Below are 25374 nucleotides of genomic sequence, written 5' to 3' on the forward strand. Positions count from 1 at the left end.
GCTGCCTCAAGTGACCAGGCATGAGGGGACCTTTTGTCTTTGCCTACCAGAGAACTGCTAGAAGCATTTTCTAAATATGTAAATAAAGTATACCACATGTTATGGTTAAACTCTGGGATCATACCAAACAATATAATCTTTAAACATTATTGAAATGAAGCTTCTAAAATCCAGGGTGTTTTTTTGTTGTTGTTGTTGTTGTTTGTTTTTGGTAATTATCAAACACCTTACAAAACCAGGGTTATTTTGTTGTTGTTTAACTATTAGCTTAAAAAAATGTGCCCAATCATGTAAAGCACCTCCTTCCTAACCAACTCCATTATCTCTGCCCTTTTTGCCCCTCCCCCACCTCCCTTCTCCCTCTTCCCTTTCTGCCTTCTTGCTGAGGAATTAGGACATTGAGAAGCAAAGTCCAGTGTGCAGGCAGCTCCAGGCTCTGTTCCTAGACCCCTAAGACTTGGACTTTGCTGTTTAAGGCTGTGTGATTTTTTTTTTTTAAGTTTAGAGCGCAGTAAAATTCAGTAATGACTTTATTTTTTCAGTTAACATAACCAGCCCACAATACAGCACACTGACTCTTAGCATACAAATCCAAGGAAGGTAACACCTTCACTAAGTTACAAAACTTTGGCAAATCAATACAGTACTCTTTAATAGAATCAAATCATATTTTTGTTGGAGTTATATTTTACTTGAGTGATAATTTTCACTCCCAAAATGTGTGGACAAAAGGGGCCACATGCTAATTGACAAGCCCAGGGAAGGCCTGCATGGCAGTCTTGAAACTCAGAGACCTAAAGTAACCACAAAGGATGGCCTGAAATGAAACTTTAACTAAAAGCAGTTATGGTGGGTAGTTACCTCCTAGGCCGGTATCTTCACTGACAAGGTCAACCTTTACCTTAACCGAGCCTATCTCTCTTTTTGCATCTATAATAACATACCCTTGAAATGTCTGGGTAGCTTGTAACTTCCCTTTTTCCAGAGACCTTGCAGAACAAGTTAATGTGCCTGGGCAACAGGACAGATACCACAAATTCCTTCATTGTTATCATGTTAATTGTTGACTGTTGGCTATCCTACACTCTATCCTACACCCATTTAAGTAATGTGTCTATCATTTTACTTTTTATCCAATCCCAGAGGTTTCCCCACTTTGCTTTCTCCCGCCTCTCTAATCTATCACCAATGGATTTCAAGTAACCCACCTACATCCCCTCCTTTGATTGCAATGTATAAAAATTGATGAAAACCCACCATGCTCAGAGCACTATCCCAATCCATAGAGATACTGCTTCTAGGCAATTGTCGACTGTCTGGCTCAAATAAACTCACAAATTCTTTACAGGTTTAAATGTTTTTACGTTAACAAATGTCATTTAAGTACCAAATTAAAACACTGTGGTTTTTAATGGTGGTTTATAGCAGAGCAAGTTATTTTATGCAAATTAACATCTTTAACACGATACAATTTCTCCTAAGAAAGTGAGTTCCCTCTTGAAGTTTTCCACAGCAGGGTATTTGTGTCTATTTGCAGGTGGCTTTGCTTTGTTCTGGGGTTGCTCCAAAGCCAGGTAGAGTTCCAATGCATGAAAAGCTTTAAATTCTACCTGAAGAAGATTTAATATGCTAACACTGTTGCAGAAGACCAAAAAAAAAAAACAAAAACAAAAACCAAGCGATGCTTTAAAGAAAAGGAGTGACACTTTTTATTTATGCCAGCGGACTCAGAGAATAACTTTCCAAATCTGAGTAAAGTAACATGCGGGGGCTTCTCTTTTATATCTTTCGGGGGTCTTTGTCCCGCAGATATGGATTATGCTTCTGGTCCCTTTCACGGGCCTTGCAAGAAGGCCCCTAGGTGTTGGAAGTCTCCAGGCCATATCTGATGGTCTGGCCTGGCGCCAGCATTAATAACCCTCCCTCTGGGGCAGTGCATTGTTCAGTTTTATGGCCTCTGTAACAGGTTCTACAAGACCAGTTTCTGGGAAGGAGGTAGTGACTTAATTATAGGTTATCAAGAATGTACACTGAGCTTGCTGGCATGGATTCAGATCACTATCCCCCAAATATCAGGGTTACATTGGAATTAGCCCTTTTTAGCCTTCTCAACACCAACTTTCAAGTACTTAAAAAAATTGTTTAATTTTTACATAAATAATGGAACCTTCAAAGCCAGACAGTCATTTCAAACATTAATAATTTCACTGTTCCCTTTTATTTAGAAACACTGTACCTCTTTGTTTTGATCAAATCACATAACCTTTCTTCAACTTATTAAAAAAATATAACCTAAAATATAGTTGTATTTTTTAAATGACAAATAAGTATAATGCCAGCTAATAGAGATCTGGGGACTGGGTGTTATATACCAACTTCCATCATTTCTCTACAACAAGCATGTCAAACTCAAAGGCTAACATGGACCAAATAAACAAGGTTTAAGTATATGTGGGACCACAAAAAAACAAAAGCTTCAATTTTCATAGAAATGTAGGTTTATTTCTATAGAGACATGCTGAATAAAAAGGGCTGAAATAAATGAGTAATCGTTAACATCAAATAATAGAACATTTTAATAAAAATTAATATTTTTTCTTGAACATTAACTTACCAGACACTGAATAACTGCACAAATTAATAAGCACAACACAAATAAACCTATTTTTCTTGTTCCCTGAATGCAAAATAGCTCCTGTTGCGCACACCAAACAAGTCAGTACATGACTAATGACGTGGCAATCGGCTGCTAAAATATTTGCAGCTAGTATTAGTGAAGAGAAATGGTGTGCTTGCGCGTAAGGCAGGTAAGGGAAATGAATGCAACACGATTATAGTAATCAGTCATTAACAAACATTGTAGTTTGTTATTAATAATTATGTGTAACAGGATATTGTAAAAATTTAGTTATGAATTTTTTATTAAAACATTTCTTACATACCGTTATATTGGCTGGGCAGCAAAAATACTTGTTGCAGGCCGCGAGTTTGACATACTTGCTCTACAAATGCTGCTGCTACTGCCATTGGCATCTGTATGCTCCCTCCTGTTGAAGCCGTCAATTCTTAATCTCAGCGTTTAATCTATGCATTAGCCATTCCATTGCTCCTAGGCCTCTGTCAGCATTTGAGATGTACTTGCCAGCAGCCCTTTGAGATGACTTCTGAGACTGGCTCCTTTCACAGTGATTATGGCCTCTAGAATTGAAATTTTTTTTTTTTCTGGGTCCTGAGGATGTGGTTTGTGTATAAGTCTCTCATCTACTGAAGCCATATTTGCAAATGAAATATTAATGGGTTTTAGTTCCATTGTTTTCTCTCCAGGGTCAACCTCAGAATGGTCTTGCACATGTGTTTTGGTTCCTGCCACACCTACGAGAGATTTCACAGTGGAAGGCAGTCCCCACTCTGTGCTGAGCGGTCTATGGCTGTGCAGCTTTCCAGAAGGACCTCTATGTCTGTCCAGTACAGCAGCTCCAACCACACTTGGGTTCATAGGGTTTGGGTATTTCTGCATTGAGGCTGTTGAAACAGTTTCCATGGGTGGTCAAAGACGTGCTCCGAAGTCCAGATCTTCAAGGTGCCGCAGCCTGAGCGGTGTCTGGGCGGCACAATGAGGCAAAGGGCTAAAGCTCTGTGATACTTTGATGAAGAATCTTTTGTTATTTATTAGGCATTTGGTTCAGAGGTGTAATCAATATCTGCTAGCATCAATTTCCTTTAGGGATCTTAGTTATACATTATAATACACATTTGCTTTAATATCCATATTGCCAGTTTTGTCTCAAAAGCCTATCTAGTGATTTAAAAAAAAAAAGAAATGCTAGGTTACACTATAATTAATCCTCTACCTTTTCAGTGTTTTGAAAGAGGATTGTTGGCACTGAGCTACTATGTGTCCCCTTCTCCCCCTATATCTTAGTTTGGCTCCCAGTACAGAGAGGATCCCCTTCTGGGCAGCTCCCTCCATAACATTTCCTTTTTCTTCTGGGGATTTTGCCTATGGCCTTAACACACATGATGGTGAGATAATTTAGTCACAATAGGGGAAGCTTATAGGAACTGTGCATTTATTCAACAGTTTTATTCGGAGCTTACAACATGCAAGGCGCTGTATCAAGTGCTGAGTTTTATCAGTGAACAAAACAAAATTTCTGTTGTCATTAAGATAATGAATGAATGAATGAATGAATGAATGAATGAATGAATTCTGTGCAAACAAGGACCAATGGCCTGCTGGGGCAGTGTTCACTTTTTGCTGAAGGACACTGAAGAGTCCTGGAGTCTTTCAGAAAGACTTCAAAACTCGGCTATCCTGTCATAGACTCATGAAGCGCGCTGTTTGGGGTCAGGGAGATGGCCAAACAGTGGTTGGCTCTGAAGTCACCCTTTCCATCAACCCTCAAGACTCAGGAGTGGTGGACTGGCCTCGCCTGCACTGATTTAGCAAACAGGTGGCAGCAGAGACAAGGGTAGAAGGACACCCCTCCCCTCAAGGAATCACAAGTCCCAGGTTCGAGTCCTCCTAGATGTAAGGCTTCAACTTGTTTACCTTCTCCGAATGTATTTCCTCACCAGCAAATGGGCTGCTAAAACACCTCCAGGATCATTGTGAAGTTTACAATAGCTGATACATAGAAAAGCATGTTGCAAACCTAATGCACAATTTCAGTCTATTTAAAGCTATATTGATTATGAGCTAAAAAACCTAGTGACAGAGGTGATCAGTTTGGAAATCTGTCATGTGCTTTCTTTGTGACCCTTTCTCTCTTACCATGTAAACTGCATTTCCAATTCGGTATTAGATGCTGAAGCTATTTTCAAGTGGGGGGTTAAATAAAAGATTAAGGAACCATGTCAGGCACCTGCCTGGTGACAGTGTGAGACTTCTCTTTAAGTCTGAACCTCCTCTGTTGTAGTAGGGGCCCTTAGGAATTGACCTAGTAGCAAGGTCCCTGTTCCTAGGGCTGAAAAGAAGGGGTGGAAGTTCACAGGGTGTCTCGGGACTCAGGTGGAGATGGGATGGAGGGTGATGAAGGTTCAGGTGCAGAACCACTAGGAGAAATGCTGTCTCAGTCAGGGTAGATGGAGGTCTTTTAACAAGTCCGAACCTCTCTGCCATCTTGCACAAAATTCCATTCTGTAGTGTCCAAGGAAAAGCCATTGCCTGTGGTTCTGATTTGCACATACAGGGCGTCCCTTGCTGTAACTTAATAATAAACTAATTTTTGGTCATTATTTGCCTGAAACCTCAATGCTGACTGTAATCTCATAAGCAACCTTTTGGGTCACACTCAGAATGTTTATTGATGCTCTAAAAATATTAAATTTATGTCAAGGCATTTACATGAAAGAACTGATTGTGTTTATAATTTGATAATTAAATCTCACAGCTCAAGAGTGGGGAGTGAGGAGGAGAGAGCAATTGCAAAGCTTACACCTAAGTCAATGTTAGGAACCATTACCTGCACTTTTCAATTCCACATCTTTAAAGTGCACACACACACATTGGGTTTAAAAACATATGCTGAATGTTTAACTATTAAACTTCAACTAAAGGTTGAATCATTTTCCCCCGTGATGATTGTTTCATTATTGTCAGAAGGAGCCTAAAGCACTTAATGTATTGTTGTAGTCCTAATACTTTTGGAAATAGATTGTGGGCTGTAGTTATTTAAAAATGAGAAAACAAACTCGGTGAGGGAATACTCTTTTCTTCTGGTGCAAAATAAGCCAGACATGACAAGAAGTCAGCTTTTCTGACTAAGCAGGTGTCTGTTATGGCTTTTTACAAAACGTGCACAATTACCAGGGTGCACGGTTCTCTTTCCTCCCAGTCCAGCTCTCTGGGCAGCTTGCCCCTTACCAGCCTGTCTTAAACACTCTCTCTCCCTCTCTCTCCCTCTCTTCCTCTCTCTCTCTTCCCCTCCTCTTCCCTCCCTCCCTAAAGATACCATTCAATCAAAAGATAGATTACAGCTCTAGCTGGTTTGGCTCAGTGGATAGAGCGTCGGCCTGCGGACTGAAGGGTCCCAGGTTCGATTCCAGTCAAGGGCATGTACCTTGGTTGCGGGCACATCCCCAGTAGGGGGTGTGCAGGAGGCAGCTGATCGATGTTTCTCTCTCATCGATGTTTCTAACTTTCTATCCCTCTCCCTTCCTGTCTGTAAAAATCAATAAAATATATTAAAAAAAAAAGATCGATTACATTTATTTCTCAGGCCAAAAGATGACTCACAAGACAGAAGCAAAGAAAAAATGGAAGGGACAGACTGGTTTTGAATTATTTATTCAGTAGCAGACTCCATGTAAATAAAACTATCAAAAACCTCAGGATTTCCAGGGAGAAGAAGCCAGAAAAGAGCAGCCCAGATGTGGCCTGCAGGTTGGCATGGCAGTTGTTCACACAATTTTTTTTAATGTTGAGACAGAACAAAGAGCCCTGGCGTCTTACATCCTTAGTTCATTCTTTCCCTTAGCTAGCAAGCTCAGCCTGAGTGTGCAGGGCAAAGTGACCCAGGTCGCTGCAGGAGCAAAGTATTTTCCATGCTGTACCATTCCTTTTTCGAAATGGGAAATCTCATTTTCTGGAAAAGATTCCAAATTGGCTTTTGATTTTACATGCCAATTGCCAGGGCAGCTGCAAACGACTTTAAGCAGTGATTACAGCCATGTGCACATAACTTTCTGCCTTTTATTGCCTAGAAATTCAGGGGCTGGCCTCTCTCCGCTGTTATTCTGAACTGGCTTCACATTCAGAGACTTGCACTCCCGCACACCTCACCCGTGTTCGGCACTTCCTGCGCTGAGACGGGCCTGAGAACCAGCCAATAGCAAGGGGGCGATTTTATTTCTACAAACACGGCAGTTAAGTTCCCTTAGCCAGCTCAGGTGCCCGGCCCCGCCCCGCGGTTTTAAATAGCTTAGTTAGTGCATCTGGCTTAATGTTAAGTAGCAGTCAAGCAGGTTGCTCACCTGCCACTTTCGTTTTGCTCGCCAGGCTCCCCATCTTTCTGTGCGGTCAAGTCTGATTAACTTTTTTTTAAATTTTATTTTATTGTTTAAAGTATTACAAAGAGTAGTACATATGTCTCCTTTCCCCCCCCCCCATTGACCTTCCCCCAGCCTCCCCTACCACGCACATGCCCTCCCCCCCCCACCCCCGCCAGTGTCTTGTGTCCATTGGTTATGCTTATATGCATGCATACAAGTCCTTCGGTTGATCCTTACCTCACCCCACTCCCCGCCCTCACCCAACGCTCCCCAGCCTTCCCGCTGTAAATTGACAGTCTGATTAACTCTTGCACAATGTGGCTTCTTGGGCTGCTGCTGAGGGTAACCTGTGTGCTCCCTGCGCACATCTGCGTATGGCGCTCAGTCGTGCAAGCACCACAGGGAGGCAGGGGAAAGAGTGCTGTGAACTTGAGTGTCCTTGGCAGAGGAAGGGGCTAGTTGCATCCCTTCTGTGGGGTTATAATCTCATGCAAAACTAAAGCTACTTAGAAGTGAGGTAGGGGAGGGTCTGCTTTCAGGGTGTGTAAGACTCCACATATTAGTTTCTTGTAAAGGAACTGTGTTGGTTATTCTAGGGAGGGGTGTGGTGATGAAATTTTCAACACCTCTCTCCCAGATGAGCTTATGCATCTCAAAACATTCTGGTTAGAGAAAGAGACTGTTTGTCCCCACAAATCTGTCAGGTTTTTATAATTTTACCATGACCCCTTTCAAATGAATGGTATCAGTACTCCTTATAAGTAACTATCTTTATAAACAGTTTTATTGAGATATAACTCACATTCCATAAAGTTAACCTATTTAAATGCTCTTTAGTATACAGGGTACCCCCCCTCCATGTATACATTGAAAGTGCCATTTAATGTAACAGAGTTTGAACAGTTTATTGGCATGGTTTCAGATTCTCATTGCAACTAAACTTTAACAAATGACTGCTTGTAGAGTTTTGAGGTAGCATCAAAGAAGAACAGCCGCAAAGCTATTAAATTTCTCCTGCCTTACTAGCTAAATATCTATGTGAGGATTGTCTTTCTTCATATATTCAACCTAAAAACATATCACAATAGATTGAATGCAGAGGCAGAAATGAGACTATAGCTATCTCATATTAAGTTGGCCTTTAAACAGATTTACAGAAATGTAAAATAATGCCACTCTTTTCACTATATTTTTGAAAATATTGACTCTTTTAAAAAATACTCTCTTAGGTTAATATGTAAGGTTTTATTATTGTTATTTTAAATAAATAAATATTTAAATAATTCTTTAGTTTTAATTTCTAATAGGATAAATATTAAATAGTCATAACCCAGATAAACAAAAAATATTTGGGGTTATTGATAATTTTAAGAGCATAAATGGGGGCTGACACCAAAAAGTTTGGGAACTATTGTCTAGTGGGTAGTAGGTATTTAACACATAAACATACACATAAGTACATAATTGAAACCATGGTAATATAGAGAAGAACAAGGTGCTGAGAGAGGACCAGGGGAACCTTAGATGGGGGATGCTCTCAGAGAAGGCCCTTCTGAAGAAGAGGTTTCTTAAACAGAGATCTGAAGAATAAAATGGGTGAAGATTATTGTGGGCAGAGGGAATAGCATGTGCAAAGCCCCTGAATTGGGGGTTAACCTTGATTTGGGTGGAGAAGGAGAATGGCAGGAGATGGGTCAGAAGCTATCTATCCTATATAATAAAGATGTAATATGCAAATGGTTGTTATGCCATGAAGCGTAATGACTGACCATGTAATGACCAGGTCACAGATCAGCAGGAGGGTGGGGCAGCGAGCTACAAGCAGGCGGTGGAGAACTATAGGAGGGGGCAGGGCAGCAAGTTATGAGAGGGTAGGGGGAGGAGGGGCAGGGGGAGCTACAGGAGGGTGGGGCAGTGGGCGGAGAGTTACTGGAAGGTGGCAGCGAGCTATTGGCGAGCTACTGGCACACGGATTCATGCACAGGGCTACTAGCATATATATATATATATATATATATATATATATATATATATATATATATATATCTAATATGCAAAGTGTCCCCTGGAGTTCGATCAGGAGACCAGGAGTTCGATTGCTCGCTATGATGTTCGCTGACACCAGAGGGCATTGTGGAATGAAGGAAAGCCCCAGCCAGCAGCTGGCAGCTGTGAGGGACCTTACCTGTGCACAAATTTTGTGCACTGGGCCTCTAGTCTATAATAATAAAAGCATAGTATGCTAATTAGACCGGATGTTCTTCCAGATGTCCTTGCTGACAACCTTACAGATGAAGCTGGGGCTGCAAGGGAAGCCTGGGTCCTGGATGCCTGCTGGCAGCCAGAAGGAAGCCCAGGTCCCAGGTGCCAGTGGCTGGAGGGAAGCCCAGGTGCTGGGAAGCCAGTGCTGGCAGCCAGGGGAAGGAAGGCCTACTCTTGCATGCATTTTGTATATCGGGCCTCTAGTCTATATATATAAAAGCCTAAGCGACCATTATGACTGAATGACTGGAACCACCGGACAACCCATCGACCAGTTGCTATGACACGCACTGATTATCGGGGGGGTCGGGCAGATGCTCAATGCAGGAGCTGCCCCTGGTGGTCAGTGCGCTCCCATAGCAAAAGTGCCGCTCAGCTGACTGACCTGTCCTGGCAGCCCACCAGCAGGCGGCAGCCACTCACTCCCTCAGTAGTCCTGCAGGTCCATTCTCCAGAGAACGGGCCAGGGACCGATGTACCAACACCTCTGGCATGATCCTGACAGCACCTCCTGGAAGTCGGCCTCATGCACTGTGGCTGCCAGGTGGCTCCCGATAACCAGTGCAAATGTCAGTGGGATGGATCCGGACCCCAGGCCGGCAAGGGCATCCCACTACCCGCCTGGAGGGCCTATTGCATCCCGGCCCCCACATCCCCCTTGGGACGGGCCCCAGACTCAGGGCTCATGGTTGGGGAGCGCTGCTGCAGTGGCATGAGCCTCTCCTGATCAGGACTGACTGGGCGCAAGCCTGTGGCAGGCACAGCAGGGTGGCCAGGATGAGCGGGAGCTGCAGGCAGAGCAGCAGGAAGCATTGGACTGCCAGTTTCGGCCCAATCCCCGCAGGCCATGCCGAGGAACCCCACCCATGCACAAATTCATGCACCGTGCCTCTAGTATCTTATAAGCTCTTGTAAATCATGTTAAAATTTTGGCATTTTGTCTGAAGTACATAAAAATGACTATAATATGAATTACTATACTATGATCATTCAAATTTTAGAAGAGAACTGATTGCTTTGTTGGAAAAGGATTGGAAGGGGACAAGAAAAAAGATGAGGAGAGCACTTGGATGGCCATTTTAAAGGTCCAGGTGAGAGACAGTGGCCCCTGTACTGGGAAGAGATGGTGCACATGGAGTTACTTTGTTTAATATAGTTCTTGCTGTCCCCATTGGAGAGAAGACTCCTACTCACCATGCTTAGTGACACCAATTCTAAGTATCACAAAGATTACATATCCATTACATCAATTTTATAATTATTTACTTTATGTGTGTGTATTGTGACTAAATGTCCATATTTACTTTGGTAATTATGTTGGATAACGAGATTGAAAAAAATCACTCTAATAGCACCATCTTGTGGACAGTAATGAGAAGTTTTCTGTTTGTTTATTTATTTTTAAATTGGGTTCAATAACAAAAACCTGAAGACATACAAAGTTCTCCAGAGGGTTTACCAGTTATCAGCCACCCTGAGTCCTTCTGGAAGGAGATGGGATATGAATGTATTCAACAGAGTTGAAGTTAAACTGGATATCCTGAAAATAACTGCCTGGATTGAATAAATAAATAAACTTAATCCTCTCTGGTTGATTTTAACACAGAGTCATTGACTGAAAATCATTCATTAATTAATTCATTCATCCATTATAAAGAGAGTCCCACAACTTGCAGAAGCTTTGGGCCTCACATAACCAAACCAGAAGCTTGAAAATACCTTTTAGTTGGGTATCATTGATGGCCACCTCCTCTATCTGGATGTGTTTTCTCCGCCTCCTTTCTAGGCTATTACTAGTCAAGTACTTCACTTGACTACTGACACTGGCATTCCTCGGGGCTCAGTTGTAGGTCTAGCTCCCTTTTTGCTTCATAGTTTCCTTAGGCCAGTGGTCAGCAAACCGCGGCTCACGAGCCACATACTGCTTGCGAGCTGCGGTTTGCTGCTCTGTTGACTAATGAGTTTGCCGACCACTGCCTTGGGCAATTTTATTCCAGACCATCATGTTACTATCAGTGACTTCCACATGTATTTCTCTGGTCCAAACCTCTTCTCGGCGTCCCAGGTCCTTAACTTAATGCAATATTTTTTTAAAATTGATTTTTAGAGAGAGAGGAAGGGAAAAGAAAAGAGAAATAGAAACACTGATGAGAGAGAAACATCATCGATTGGCTGCCTCCTGCAGGCCCACTGAGGATTGAGCCTGAAACCTGGGCATGTGCCCTGACCGGGAATTGAACCAGTGATCTCTTGGTTCCTGAGTCAATGTTCAACCACTGAGCCACACCAGCTGGGCTCTAATGCACTCTTTAAAAAAAAAAGTTCTTTCTTGTTTAAACTTGCAGTGGTCGCCAACCGGTGGTCCATGGACCACTGGTAGTCCAAGAGGTCTGAAAGGTTGGCGACCGCTGGTTAAAGTATTACATATGTCTCCTTTTTCCTCCATTGACCTCTCTCTGGCCACTCCCACCCCCATCACATGCCCTCACCCCCAACTGTCTGTGTCCATGGGATATGCTTACATGCATGCGTACAAGTCCTTTGGTTGCTCTCTTACTCCCCTTCTCCCCACTCCTCACCTGAGATTGGATGGCCTGTTGATGCTTCTATGTCTCTGGATCTGTTTTTGTTCATCAGTTTATGTTGTTCATTATATTCCACAAATGAGTGAGATCAATTCATATTTATCTTTCTCTGACTGGCTTATTTCGTTTAGCATAGTGCTCTCCAGGTCCATCCATGTTGTTGCAAATGATAAAAGTTCCTTCTTTTTTACAGCAGCGTATTATTCTATTGTGTATACTATGTACCACTGTTTTCTTCACTCATCTGCTGATGGGCACTTAGGTTGTTTCCAAATCTTAGCTATTCTAAATTGTGCTGCTATGAACGTAAAGGTGCATATATCCTTTCTGATTGGTGTTTCTGGTTTCTTGGGATATATTCCTAGAAGTGGGATCACTGGGTCAAATGGGAGTTCCATTTTTAATTTTTTGAGGAAACACCATACTGTCTTCTACAGTGGCTGCACCACGCTGCATTCCCACCAGCAGTGCATAAGGGTTCCTTTTTCTCTGCATCCTCACCAGCACTTGTCCTATGTTGATTTGTTGATGATAGCCATTCTGACAGGTGTGAAATGGTACCTCATTGTCATTTTGATTTGCATGTCTCAGATGATTAGTGATTTTGAGCATGTTTTCATATGGTTGTTGGCCTTCTGTATGTCCTCTTTTGAAAAGTGTCTATTTAGGTCCTTGGCCCATTATTTGATTGGATTGTTTATCTTCCTTTTGTTAAGTTGTATGAATTCCCCAGAAATTTGGGAGATTAAACCCTTATCAGATATAACATTGGCAAATATATTCTCCCATGCAGTGGGCTCACTTATTGTTTTGTTGATGGTTTCTTTGGCTGTGAAGAAGCTTTTTATTTGGATGTAGTCCCATTTGTTTATTTTCTCCTTAGTTTCCATTGCCCTAGGAGCTGTATTGGTAAAGATATTGCTACAACATATGTCTGATATTTTGCTGCCTATCGATTCTTCTAAGATTTTTATGGTTTCCCATCTTACATTTAAGTCCTTTAAGCATTTTGAGTTTATTTTTGTGTATGGTGTAAATTGGTGGTCTAGCTTCATTTTTTTGCATGTATCTGTCCAATTTTCCCAACACCATTTATTGAAGAGACTGTCTTGACTCCATTGTATACTCTTGCCTCCTTTGTCGAATATTAATTGAGCATAGTGGTTTGGGTCAATTTCTGGGTTCTCTGTTCTGTTCCATTGGTCTAGATGTCTGTTCTTGTGCCAGCACCAGGCAGTTTTGAGAACAGTGGCTTTGTAGTATAGCTTGATATCTGGTATTGTGATCCCTCCAACTTTGTTTTTCTTTGATGCACTCTAATATCTCTCCACATGAATGTTCATGTCCAAGACTGAACTTGTGACTTTCTCCACTCCAAGTCCGTTGTTCTTTAGTGTTTTCAAATTCAATGGAAGCACAACCACCACTTTTCAAACCAGAAACTTAAAAGTCATTCCTGAGCCCTTCTTCTCCTTCATTTCCATCCCCCTGCAATCAATCTCTTGCCCTTGTCTATTTTACCCCCAAGTGGTATTTGCTCTACGTTTATTGCTGCCCCTCTACTCTGGTCCTGTCTTGCCTAGTCGTTGCTATAGCTTTCTAACTAGTCTCTGCATTGACTCTGGTTTCTCTCCAACCCATTCTCCACACTGAGCCATTTTTTCAAAATGCAAATCTTACCAGGCCACTTAAAACCTCCCGAGGTTGCCCATGCCTCTCATCTACCCTGCCTTGGAGGTGCTTACCTGCCCCTCCAGCTGCCTCTCCACCATCTCCACCCTGCTCTTTGCATGGCAGCCCCTGGGGCTTCTCTGTTCCTCAGTCTCATTCACCACAGGGATTTGTACCTTTGTCCTCTTCCCCTCTCCTAGTAATCTCTACTCAGCCTTCCACATGCAGCTTAACCGTCTGTTCCTCAGAGATGCTGTTTCCTAAACGTCCAGGCCTTTATTACAAGATATTACTCATCAGAAACCCCTGCCCTCCAAACCTTGTCTCACTTTTCAAGTTTATATTCATTAAGGTGTTTTTATTATTCCCATTGTCATGACCTCAGAAGAGCCTAAGCCAGCCGTGGGCAAACTACGGCCCGCGGGCCAGATCCGGCCTGTTCGGCTGTTCTATCTGGTTCTCTTGCTCTCCCCTCTGCTCCTTTACTTTGAATTTATATTAGTTCACACAAACACTCCATCCATGCTTTTGTTCCGGCCCTTCGGTCCAGTTTAAGAACCCATTGTGGCCCTCGAGTCAAAAAGTTTGCCCACCCCTGGTAAGCTCTGTGAAAGAGGAGGGGCCATGGTTGGCTTTGCTCACTGTTTCTCCTGCCTCCACCTGGCACATAGGGGAAGTTTAAAAATGAATGAACAGTTGTGTCTCTAGGCCCTGACAAGGCATTTGCAACAGTCAACAATGTCCATAGTTTGTTACTCACTTAAAAATAAAATCAGGGAAAGCACTTCCCTGCTGGGGAATAATGGCGGCGGAATAGACAGACGTGTTCTGAGCCTTGTCCCGGAGCAGAAAGAAAGAACAGCTGAGGGTCGCACAAGGAGTGTTTGTTGGCTGGTTGGGAGACAGCAGAATTCCAGAAGGAGGTGGGGGACTGCTAAACGGGGTTCCCCTGACCTGGCAGCACCAACTGCGGCTGGGTCCCCTCCCGGAGCTGCGGGCTTGGACGCGGAGTCTGCGCCATCTTGATCTGGAAAGTGGAGCTTATCGGAAGCCTGAGAATCCACAACTGCGGCACCCAAGGAACGACTGCGAGCCCCAGAACAACGCTCCCCAATTGGCGCAAACACACGGGTTCAGAGGAGCTCTACACTCCACCACAGAAAGGTCAGATTTCGCCTGGGATAAGGTGAGGTCTCTGGTCCCGGCGGGAGAGAGGAACGCGCGTTTTGTGGGAGCTGGAGGACCAGGGAAGTCTGTGCCTAGAAAAATCCGTGGCTGTAGGGGCTGGCGTGATCTGTGATTGTGGAAAGGGGTCATCAGAGCTGCTAAGAAAAGGGCACTCTAAAAAGCAACCCATTTTGATCTGACGTGGAGGGACACCCTAAGAATTTCAGGCAGCCCAGACTTACGCGCAGCCCCTGTGTTCCCTGGGTGCCTGGGCTTAGGCGCAGTCCCGGAGTTCGCACAACTGGGCTTTTTCCTCTTGAAATTCTTGCTTCTGATTACTAAGCCCAATACATAGGATCACCCAGTTGGGGACACCCTGGGAGACTGCAGGGGAAAGTTGTTTTTCTGGAACCTGGGGATCGGAGCAGGGAGTGACCATCGGAGAGTCAGCTCTGAGGCAGCCCACTCCCACAAACCGGTAGTGAGTGCCACAGGGAAAAAAGGCTCTAATACTGCCTAGAGAGGCCATAGATAGACCCGGAAGTCAATCCAGAAACACTGCCACCCAGGGGCTGAATCACAAATTGACTCTTGTGTAATCAAAAATAAAGGAATACGAGAAATTAAGACACACCGCCTGCTTAAAATCAGGACTGGCTTACAACACTGAAGAGCAGTGGATCGCAGGGAACTGCAATACTGTCTGGACTGAGAAACAGGCGCGACAAACAGAAAAACAGAGGAAGTGAATGACCTTCACTACTTCACATCTTATTTTTACCTTTTATTTATTTATTTATTTATTTATTTTTATTTTCATTTTTTGCATCTTTTAATCAAGAAACATTTTTTTTCTTTTTTCATCACTTGATTTTACCTTTTTAATTATTACATTTTTATTTTCAATCCGTATTATTACTACTGCTATTTTATCTTTTTTTTTTTTTTTAAGTGTCATTTTATTTTCTCTTCATTTTATTTTGGGATTAGGGATCTACATTCTATTTTTATCTTTCCTTTAGCATCGTTTTACTCTATCTCAACTCTACCTTTAGGCCATCACTCTCTTCCTAACCTCCCCCTTTTCAGTGTCCTGTTTATCTTACCCTTTTACTGCTTTAGATTTTCCCTATTCTTTCTGTTTACCCCTTGTTAAAATTTCACCCTACTTACATATCTAATCTCCAATCCCCTGCTCCAAGTCCACATACACCTCTCCCTTCGCTGTCTGAGCTATCCATAAACTTGTCCTTCTCTCTGTCCTTTTGTTGTTGTTTGCTTGAATGTAGATTATATCGAATTTTTATGCTTTTTTGTGAGATTGTTCTGCTTACTCTTCTTTTGTTTATTTATTTTTTGTTTGTTTTGTGCTTCAGCTTTCCCTTGCCTCACTCCATATTAGTTGGTGTTGTAGTTTGTACTAACCCCCAGGCACTTGTTGCTGGCATTTGCTGGGATTAGTGATTGTTCTATTGGAGTTTTATCCCCAATATATATAGTCTGTTCCCCTTTCTCTCTTAGTCACTTTCTTGTCTCTCTTACTTTTTTTTTTCTTTACTTTCCCTTTTCCCAATTTCATTTTCACACTCCTTTTTTCTTTTTTTCTTTCTTTCTTTCTTTTTGCCTCTTCTTCTTTCTCTCCTGTCACCTAATTTGTCTTTCTCTGGTGGTCACCTATATTGGAGGTTATTAATATCGTGAATACATTCCTGTTCGGTGCCTTGTGAGTTGTACCTGGTAGTGCTGTAGTTTGTGCCTTTAAATCAACCCAGGAGAGAGAGAACTACATAACCAGACACCCAGAGAAGAGAGACCATGGGGAGACAAAGAAGCAGCCCACATATGAAAGAAAAGCAGGCAACACCAGAAAAGGAAGTAAACGAAATGGAGGCAAGCAACCTTCCAGAAAAAGAATTCAGAGAAATGGTCATAAGGTGGCTGAAAAGAATGGAAGACAAATTCGACAATATGAGCAAGAACCAAGAGGAAATGAAGAAGAACCAAGAAGAAATGAAAAATGACATCGCTGCTGTAAAGAACTCAATAGAAAGCATCAAGAGTAGACTAGAAGAAGCAGAGGACCGCATCAGTGAGCTAGAAGACAAGATGGAAAAAAATACCCAAGTAGAGCAACTTCTAGAAAAAAAAATTAAAAGGCAGGAGGAGAGTCTAAGGGAACTTTGGGACAACACGAAACAAAACAACATCCGCATAATAGGGGTTCCAGAAGGAAAGGAAGCTGAGCAAGGAATAGAAAACCTCTTTGAAGAAATAATGACAGAAAATTTCCCTGATATAGGAAAGAAAAAACCCACACAAATCCAAGAAGCTCACAGAGTCCCAAGCAAAATGAACCCCAAAAGACTGACGCCAAGGCACATTATAATTAAATTGGCAAACACCAACAACAAAGTAAGAATCTTAAAAGCAGCAAGAGAGAGACAGAAAGTTACATACAAAGGAACCCCCATCAGACTAGCAACTGATTTCTCAACAGAAACTCATCAGGCCAGAAGGGAATGGAATGAAATATACAAAGTCATGCAAAGGAAGGGTCTGAATCCAAGAATACTGTACCCAGCAAGGCTGTCAATCAAAATTGAAGGTGAAATCAGGAGCTTCACAGACAAAAAAGGACTAAGGGAATTTATTACCACCAAACCAGCAATGCAAGAAATGCTAAAGGGTCTGCTGTAAAAAAAAAAAAAAAAAAGAAAGAAAGAAAGAAACAGGAAACAAAGAAGTAACACAGGGGTAAAGAATAGGAATGGCGACAAATAAGTACCTATCAATAATAACATTAAATGTAAATGGATTAAATGCCCCAATCAAAAGACATAGGGTAACGGATTGGATAAGAAAACACGACCCATATATCTGCTGTCTACAAGAAACCCACCTCAGAAAAAAAGACGCACACAGTCTGAGGGTGAAGGGATGGAAAAAGGTTTTCCAGGCAAATGGAACTGAAAAAAAAGCTGGGGTAGCAATACTTATTTCTGACAAATTAGATCTCAAAGTGAAGGACATAACAAGAGATAAGGAAGGCCATTTCATAATACTAAAGGGAGCAATCCAACAAGAAGAAATAACTCTGGTAAACATATATGCACCCAATACAGGAGCATCCAAATACATAAAAAAAACTCCTGGAGGATATCAAGGGAGAGATTGACAGCAATACAATCATAGTAGGAGACTTTAATACCCCACTATCACGACTGGACAAATCCTCTAAACAAAACATCAGCAAAGAGCCGAAACCGGTTTGGCTCAGTGGATAGAGCGTCGGCCTGCGGACTGAAAGGTCCCGGGTTCGATTCCGGTCAAGGGCATGTACCTTGGTTGCGGGCACATCCTCAGTGGGAGGTGTGCAGGAGGCATCTGATCGATGTTTCTCTCTCATCGATGTTTCTAGCTCTCTATCCCTCTCCCTTCCTCTCTGTGAAATATCAATAAAATATATTAAAAAAAAAAAAAAAACATCAGCAAAGAAACATCAATCCTAAATGACTCACTAGACCAGATGGAATTAATTGACATCTTCAGAACATTTCACCCCAAAGCCACAGAATATACATTCTTCTCAAGTGCACATGGGTCATTTTCAAAGATAGACCATATGTTGGGACATAGGCAAAGTCTCTTCAAATTCAAGAAGATAGAAATCATATCAAGCATCTTCTCAGACCACAGTGGCATAAAACTGGAAATCAACTACAATAAAAACAATCCAAAGAAATCAAACACATGGAGACTAAACAGCATGCTATTAAACCATGACTGGGTTACCAGAGAGATCAAAGAAGAAATAAAAAACATCATGACAACAAATGACAATGAAAACACTACAATCCAAAATCTATGGGACACAGCGAAAGCAGTCTTGAGAGGGAAGTTCATAGCTGTACAAGCCTACTGCAAAAAACAAGAAACAGGGGTAATAAATTACCTAACCCAACAACTCAAAGAGTTAGAAAAAGAGCAACAAGAAAAGCCCAGTGTAAGCAGAAGGAAGGAAATAATAAAGATCAGAGCACAGATAAACGACATAGAGACCAAAGAAACAATACAAAAGATCAACAAAACCAAGAGCTGGTTCTTTGAAAGGATAAACAAGATTGATGAACCTCTAGCCAGGCTCACCAAGAAGCAAAGAGAGAGGACCCAAATAAACAAGATCAGAAATGAAAGAGGTGAAATAACAACAGATCCCGCCGAAATACAAAGGATTGTTAAAAAATACTACGAACAACTCTATTCCAACAAACTGGACAACCTGGAGGAAATGGACATATTCCTAGAAAAATATAACCTTCCAAAACTCAATCAGGAAGAATCTAAACAGCTCAACATGCCAGTAACTATGGAAGAAATTGAAGCAGTCATCAAAGAGCTTCCGGCAAACAAAAGCCCGGGGCCAGACGGCTTCACAGGAGAGTTCTACCAAACATTCAAGGAAGAACTAAAACCTATCCTCCTCAGACTATTCCAAAAAATTCAAGAGGAAGGAACACTTCCAAGCTCCTTCTATGAAGCCAGCATCACCCTAATACCAAAACCAGATAAAGACAACACAATGAAGGAGAATTACAGGCCAATATCCCTCATGAATGTAGATGCCAAAATCCTCAACAAAATTCTAGCAAATCGGATCCAGCAATACATCAGAAAGATCATGCACCATGACCAAGTAGGGTTTATCCCAGGAATGCAAGGATGGTTCAATATCCGCAAATCAATAAATGTGATACATCACATAAACAAATTGAGAGATAAAAATCACATAGTCATATCAATTGATGCAGAAAAAGCATTTGACAAAATCCAACACCCTTTCTTGATAAAAACTCTTAACAAGGTGGGAATAGAAGGATCATACCTCAACATAATAAAAGCTATATATGATAAACCCACAGCTAACATCATACTCAATGGACAAAAACTAAAACCATTTCCCCTAAGAATAGGAACAAGACAGGGATGCCCACTCTCACCACTCCTGTTCAACATAGTACTGGAAGTATTAGCCACTGCAATTAGACAAGAAGAAGAAATAAAAGGCATCCAAATTGGAAAAGAAGAAGTAAAGCTGTCCTTATTTGCAGATGACATGATATTGTACGTAAAAAACCCGAAAGACTCCATCAAAAAACTAACAGACTTAATAAATGAATTCGGTAATGTAGCAGGATACAAAATTAACACCAAGAAATCTATGGCATTTCTATACACCAACAGTGAACTTACAGAAAGAGAGACTAAAAAAGCAATCCCATTTTCCATCGCACCAAAAAAATTAAGATACTTAGGAATAAACCTAACCAAGGAGGTAAAAGACCTATACGCGGAAAACTACAGGACACTGAAAAAAGAGATAGAGGAAGATGTAAACAGATGGAAGAACATACCATGTTCATGGATTGGTAGAATCAACATCATTAAAATGTCCATACTACCCAAAGCAATCTATATATTCAATGCACTCCCCATTAAAATACCAATGGCATATTTCACAGACCTAGAAAGAACTCTCCAAAAATTCATCTGGAATACAAAAAGACCCCGAATAGCCACAGCAATCCTGAGAAAGAAGAATAAAGTAGGAGGGATCTCAATACCAGATTTCAAGCTGTATTACAAAGCCACTGTCCTCAAAACAGCCTGGTACTGGCACAAGAACAGACATATAGATCAATGGAACAGAATAGAGAATCCAGATATCGACCCAAACCAATATGCGCATTTAATATTTGACAAAGGAGGCATGAGCATACAATGGAGTCAAGACAGTCTCTTCAATAAATGGTGTTGGGAAAATTGGACAGATACATGCAAAAAAATGAAACTAGACCACCAACTTACACCATACACAAAAATAAACTCAAAATGGTACAGGACTTAAATATAAGACGGGAAACCATAAAAATACTGGAGGAATCCACAGGCAGCAAAATCTCAGACATATGCCAAAAGAACTTTTTCACTGATACTGCCCCTAGGGCAATGGAAGCCAAAGGGAAAATAAACAAATGGGACTACATCAAAAATAAAAAGCTTTTTCACAGCAAAAGAAACCATCAACAAAACAACAAGAAACCCATATTTGCAAATGTTATCACTGATAAAGGTTTAATCTCCAACATCTACAGGCAGCTTATACAACTTAATAAAAGGAAGATAAATAATCCAATAAAAAAATGGGCAACAGACCTAAATAGAATCTTTTCAAAAGAAGACAGAAGGAGGGCCAAGAGACACATGAAAACATGCTCAAAGTCACTAATTATCCGAGAGATGCAAATCAAAACGACAATGCGATACCATCTCACACCTGTCAGAATGGCTATCATCAACAAATCAACAAACTACAAGTGTTGGCGAGGATGCGGAGAAAAAGGAACCCTCGTGCACTGCTGGTGGGAATGCAGACTGGTGCAGCCACTGTGGAGAACAGTATGGAGTTTCCTCAAAAAACTGAAAATGGAACTCCCATTTGACCCAGTAATCCCACTCCTGGGAATATATCCTAAGAAACTAGAAACACCAATCAGAAAGGATATATGCACCCCTATGTTCATAGCAGCACAATTTACCATAGCTAAGATTTGGAAACAGCCTAAGTGCCCATCAGCAGATGACTGGATCAGAAAACTATGGTACATCTACACAATGGAATACTATGCTGCCATAAAAAAGAAGGAATTACTACCATTTGTAGGCACCTGGATGGAATTGGAGAACATTATGCTAAGTGAAATAAGCCAATCAATGAAAGAAAAATACCACATGATCCCACTCATTTGGGGATAATGAAAAACATTATAAACTGATGAACAAAAAGATAGATACAGAGGCAGTAAAGCATCAAACAGACTGTCAAATTACAGCAGTAAGGTTAGGGAGAGGTGGGGGAAATAAGAGATCAACTGAAGGACTTATATGCATGTATATAAGAGTAACCAACGGATGCAAAACATTGGGGGGTGAGGCATGTATGTGAGTGGGGTGGGGGGAGGCAATGGTAAGATATGTACACATATAATACCTTAATTAAAAAAAATAAAAATAAATAAAAATAAAAATAAAAAATAAAAAAATAAAAAATAAAAAAATAAAAAAAATAAATAAATAAAATCAGGTCCAGGTGTGACTGAAGTTTGCATGTAACCTGTACAGCATGAAGCCAAACCAGCCAGTGCTAGGTGAAGGGGATCGCAGGCCTGCCTGCCCCGTGGCCTGGTCCCACTTGGTCTTTTAACATTGGTGAGTACACATTTGGAAAAATGTTACATGCATCTTCTTTAAGAACAAACAATAATTTTGAGGGACATTCCAGTCCAAGTCAATATTTGAGAAAAAGAAAAGCGTTTGCCTTCTCCTTCAGGGCTCAGTCCCACTAAAGATAGAGTCAGTTTAGGTAACTATTCAGAAAAATCATGATCCTTGTCTCAAGCAAATGGCTTTCGCCTGCTCCATATTTGAGAATCTGAAAGAACAATTAGTCATTTTTCTCAAAACACAGAAAGTTCAAAGGTAAATTGATGGTCTCAGGAAATTTCTAGCTACTTTTAAATAACTTTTTACCTTAAAAACATTTCAATTATTACTGGGTGCCCTGTTTATAAGGTAAAATAAATACTTATTTTCACTGAACATTGACGTATAAAGTTATTAATACCTTTATATATAAAAATTATTATACCTTTATGTATAAAACATACTTAATCTTTGCTGTATTATTTTACTCATTTAAAGATTTGTTCCAAGAATAATTTAAGTACAAACTATAAAATATGGCAAAATAATATATATTATAGAGGAGAGAAACCAAGATGGCAGCATAGGTAAGCACCTGAACTGCTGCCTCACACAACAATTTCAAAACTACAACTAAAAGACAGAACGGACACCATCCAGAATCACAGGAAAACTGGCTGAGTGGAAATTCTACAACTAGAAGGAAAGAGAAAAGCTCACAGAGAATTGGAGGTACGGCAAAGGGTCTTTGTGCGCACAGAGAGGAAGGGCGGCTGAGAGCCTGGCTGACTTTCTCTGGCGGAAGGGGGAAGAAAGCCCCCGACAGCACTGAACCCCAGTTCTGACTGCACTGAACCCCGGTTCCAGGCGAGCCCCTGGGGACCCACGCTCTTGTGGGGGGAATCTGGACTCTCGGGCGGAGACTCGGGAGCCGGGGAAGGCAGAGGTCTGAAGGCGCGCGCGTGCACACAAGGGCAAGGCTGACGGGAAGCCAAAACTGTCTGCTCCGCCCTGAGACTCCACCCCATCCAAGCTGAGCACAGAGGCTATTGCAATTTGGCAAGTCTAATCCTATAAGGCTGTCTCCAGCACCGAACTTCTCCCAGCGTAGACATAGCTGATTCTTACAGCCAACTGGCCTGGAGGTCAATTCCTCCCAGTGATACCAACAACAATCAAGACTTCATTACAACAAGGCTGTACACACAGTCCACAAAGGGGTGCACCAAGAGTGTCCACCTCAGGTTAACTGGGGAGGCTGACCCACTGGGCCATATAGGAAACCTAGCACACAAATCTACCCTACCAACTCAGGGAAGCAGTGAAAATGCAGCGTCAAAGAAACAGATCACAAACGAAAGAAATGGAGGAAAACAAACTACTGGATATAGAATTCAAAACCACGGTTATAAGGCTTTTCAAGAATATCCTAGAAAAGGCTGATAAATATAACAAGACCCTCGAAGATATGAAAAAAGACCAACTAGAAATTAAGCATACACTGACTGAAATAAAGAATATTATACAGAGACCCAAAAACAGACTAGAGAAACACAAGAATCAAGTCAAAGAATTGAAATATAAAGAAGCAAAAAACACTCAACCGAAAAAGCAAAAAGCAAAAAAAAAAAATCCAAAAAGTTGAAGATAGTGTAAAAAGACTCTGGGACAACTTCAAGTGTACCAACATCAGAATTATGGGGGTGCCAGAAGAAGAGAGAGAGCAAGATACTGAAAACCTATTGGAAGAAATAATGACAGAAAACTTCCCCCACCTGGCGAAAGAAATAGACTTACAAGTCCAGGAAGCGCACAGAACCCCAAACAAAAGGAATCCAAAGAGGACCACACCAAGACACATCATAATTAAAATGCCAAGAGCAAAAGACAAAGAGAGAATCTTAAAAGCAGCAAGAGAAAAACAGTTAATTACCTACAAGGGAGCACCCATACGATTGTCAGCTGATTTATCAACAGAAACTATGCAGGCTAGATGGGAGTGGCAAGAAATATTCAAAGTGATGAATAGCAAGAACCTACAACCAAGATTACTCTACCCAGCAAAGCTATCATTCAGAATTGAAGGGCAGATAAAGAGCTTCACAGATAAGAAAAAGCTAAAGGAGTTCATCACCACCAAACCAGTATTATATGAAATGATGAAAGGTATTCTTAAAGAAGAGGAAGAAGAAAAAAGTAAAGATAAAAATTATGAACAACAAATACATATCTATCAACAAGTGAACCTAAAAATCAAGTGAATTAAAAACCTGAGGAACAGAATAATCTGGTGAATATAATAGAATCAGGGGCATAGAAGGGGAGTGGACTGATAATTCTCAGGGGGAAAGGGGTATGGGGGGTTCAGGAAGAGACTGGACAAAAATCATACACCTATGGATGAGGACAGTGGGGGGGAGGTAAGGGCAGAATGTGGGGTGGGAACCGGGTGGAGGGGAGCAATGGGGGGAAAAAGGAGAAACAATTGTAATAATCTGAATAAAGATTTATTAAAAAAAAATATATATATTATAAATAAATTAAAATTCAAAGGCAAAATATAATAGGGACAGAAAATAAGTTCAGAAACTAGGTCAATTAAAAATGCCTTTTGTAAGAAGGAACACTGCTAGGCTGGGGTCTACACAACCGCCACCCTGCTCTTCCTTCTACAGGAACCAAGGGTCCTGTGCACAGTCCTAGAGGGTGAGCTGTGACTGGTTAAGAGTCATGGACCCCTCGCTGGACCATTCTTGTTAGAAAGGAATGTCCTGGTTGTGTGAGACGCTTGTAGTGAGATCTCGTATTTGTGGCTGGGCTCTTGATTCTCTATTGCCAAGATTCTTTTGGCAATAGCTTTCCAGCAGTCCACTCCAAAGGGACATTTTGTTAGAGATAACTCTGTGTCCCTAAAACAAAAGCAGGCTGCACAGAGAAAACACAATATTGCTAAGTTAAGACCAAATGAGACACGGGTCTGTAGGGATTCATTTGTTTGCCCAATGTATTTAAAATCCTGAATGAAAATACCCATGATACAGATGTTGTAATCAAGCAACCCACGCCAAATTGGCTTTCTCTTTTGACGTAATTTATTACTCACCTTGAAGTTTCATTTTCCGCATGCTCCTTAAGTTAAAACATTTTTCTTTTAACCAAATGAAAATGCATTAACAAATTAACTTGGAAAATATGTGCAGAAAAGTTGTTCTTTACAAACTAACCTTTGGCTTGTGTGTGAGTGGGCAGACCAGTGGGATGGGTAGGAATGGTGTAGGCAGTTCCTATGTGCTCCCTTAGAAAGAATATGTCTTACTCTGTGTATTTCTTCAGGAAAAATTGTTTCCTCTAAACACTGAAAGCAACTGCAGAGGGCTTAACAGAGACAAAAAATGACATAAGGAGAGATTTTATTTTTATATATAATTTAATTTTA

At 41.3% G+C, this 25374-nt stretch overlaps 1 pseudogene across 1 annotated transcript; it reads right to left on the minus strand.

Annotated features, from left to right (window-relative positions):
* Window positions 1-1457: 1457 nt before the first annotated feature.
* Window positions 1458-25063, minus strand: LOC308241195 (PRELI domain containing protein 3B-like; annotated as a pseudogene). Its single transcript has 3 exons — window positions 25042-25063; window positions 2998-3590; window positions 1458-1610 (listed from the first exon to the last, which is right to left on the minus strand). The product of its transcript is annotated as a PRELI domain containing protein 3B-like (transcript).
* Window positions 25064-25374: the final 311 nt, after the last annotated feature.

The sequence above is a fragment of the Plecotus auritus genome (assembly GCF_963455305.1).
Source record: "Plecotus auritus genome assembly, chromosome: 2".
NCBI classification, from domain to species: Eukaryota; Metazoa; Chordata; class Mammalia; order Chiroptera; family Vespertilionidae; genus Plecotus; species Plecotus auritus.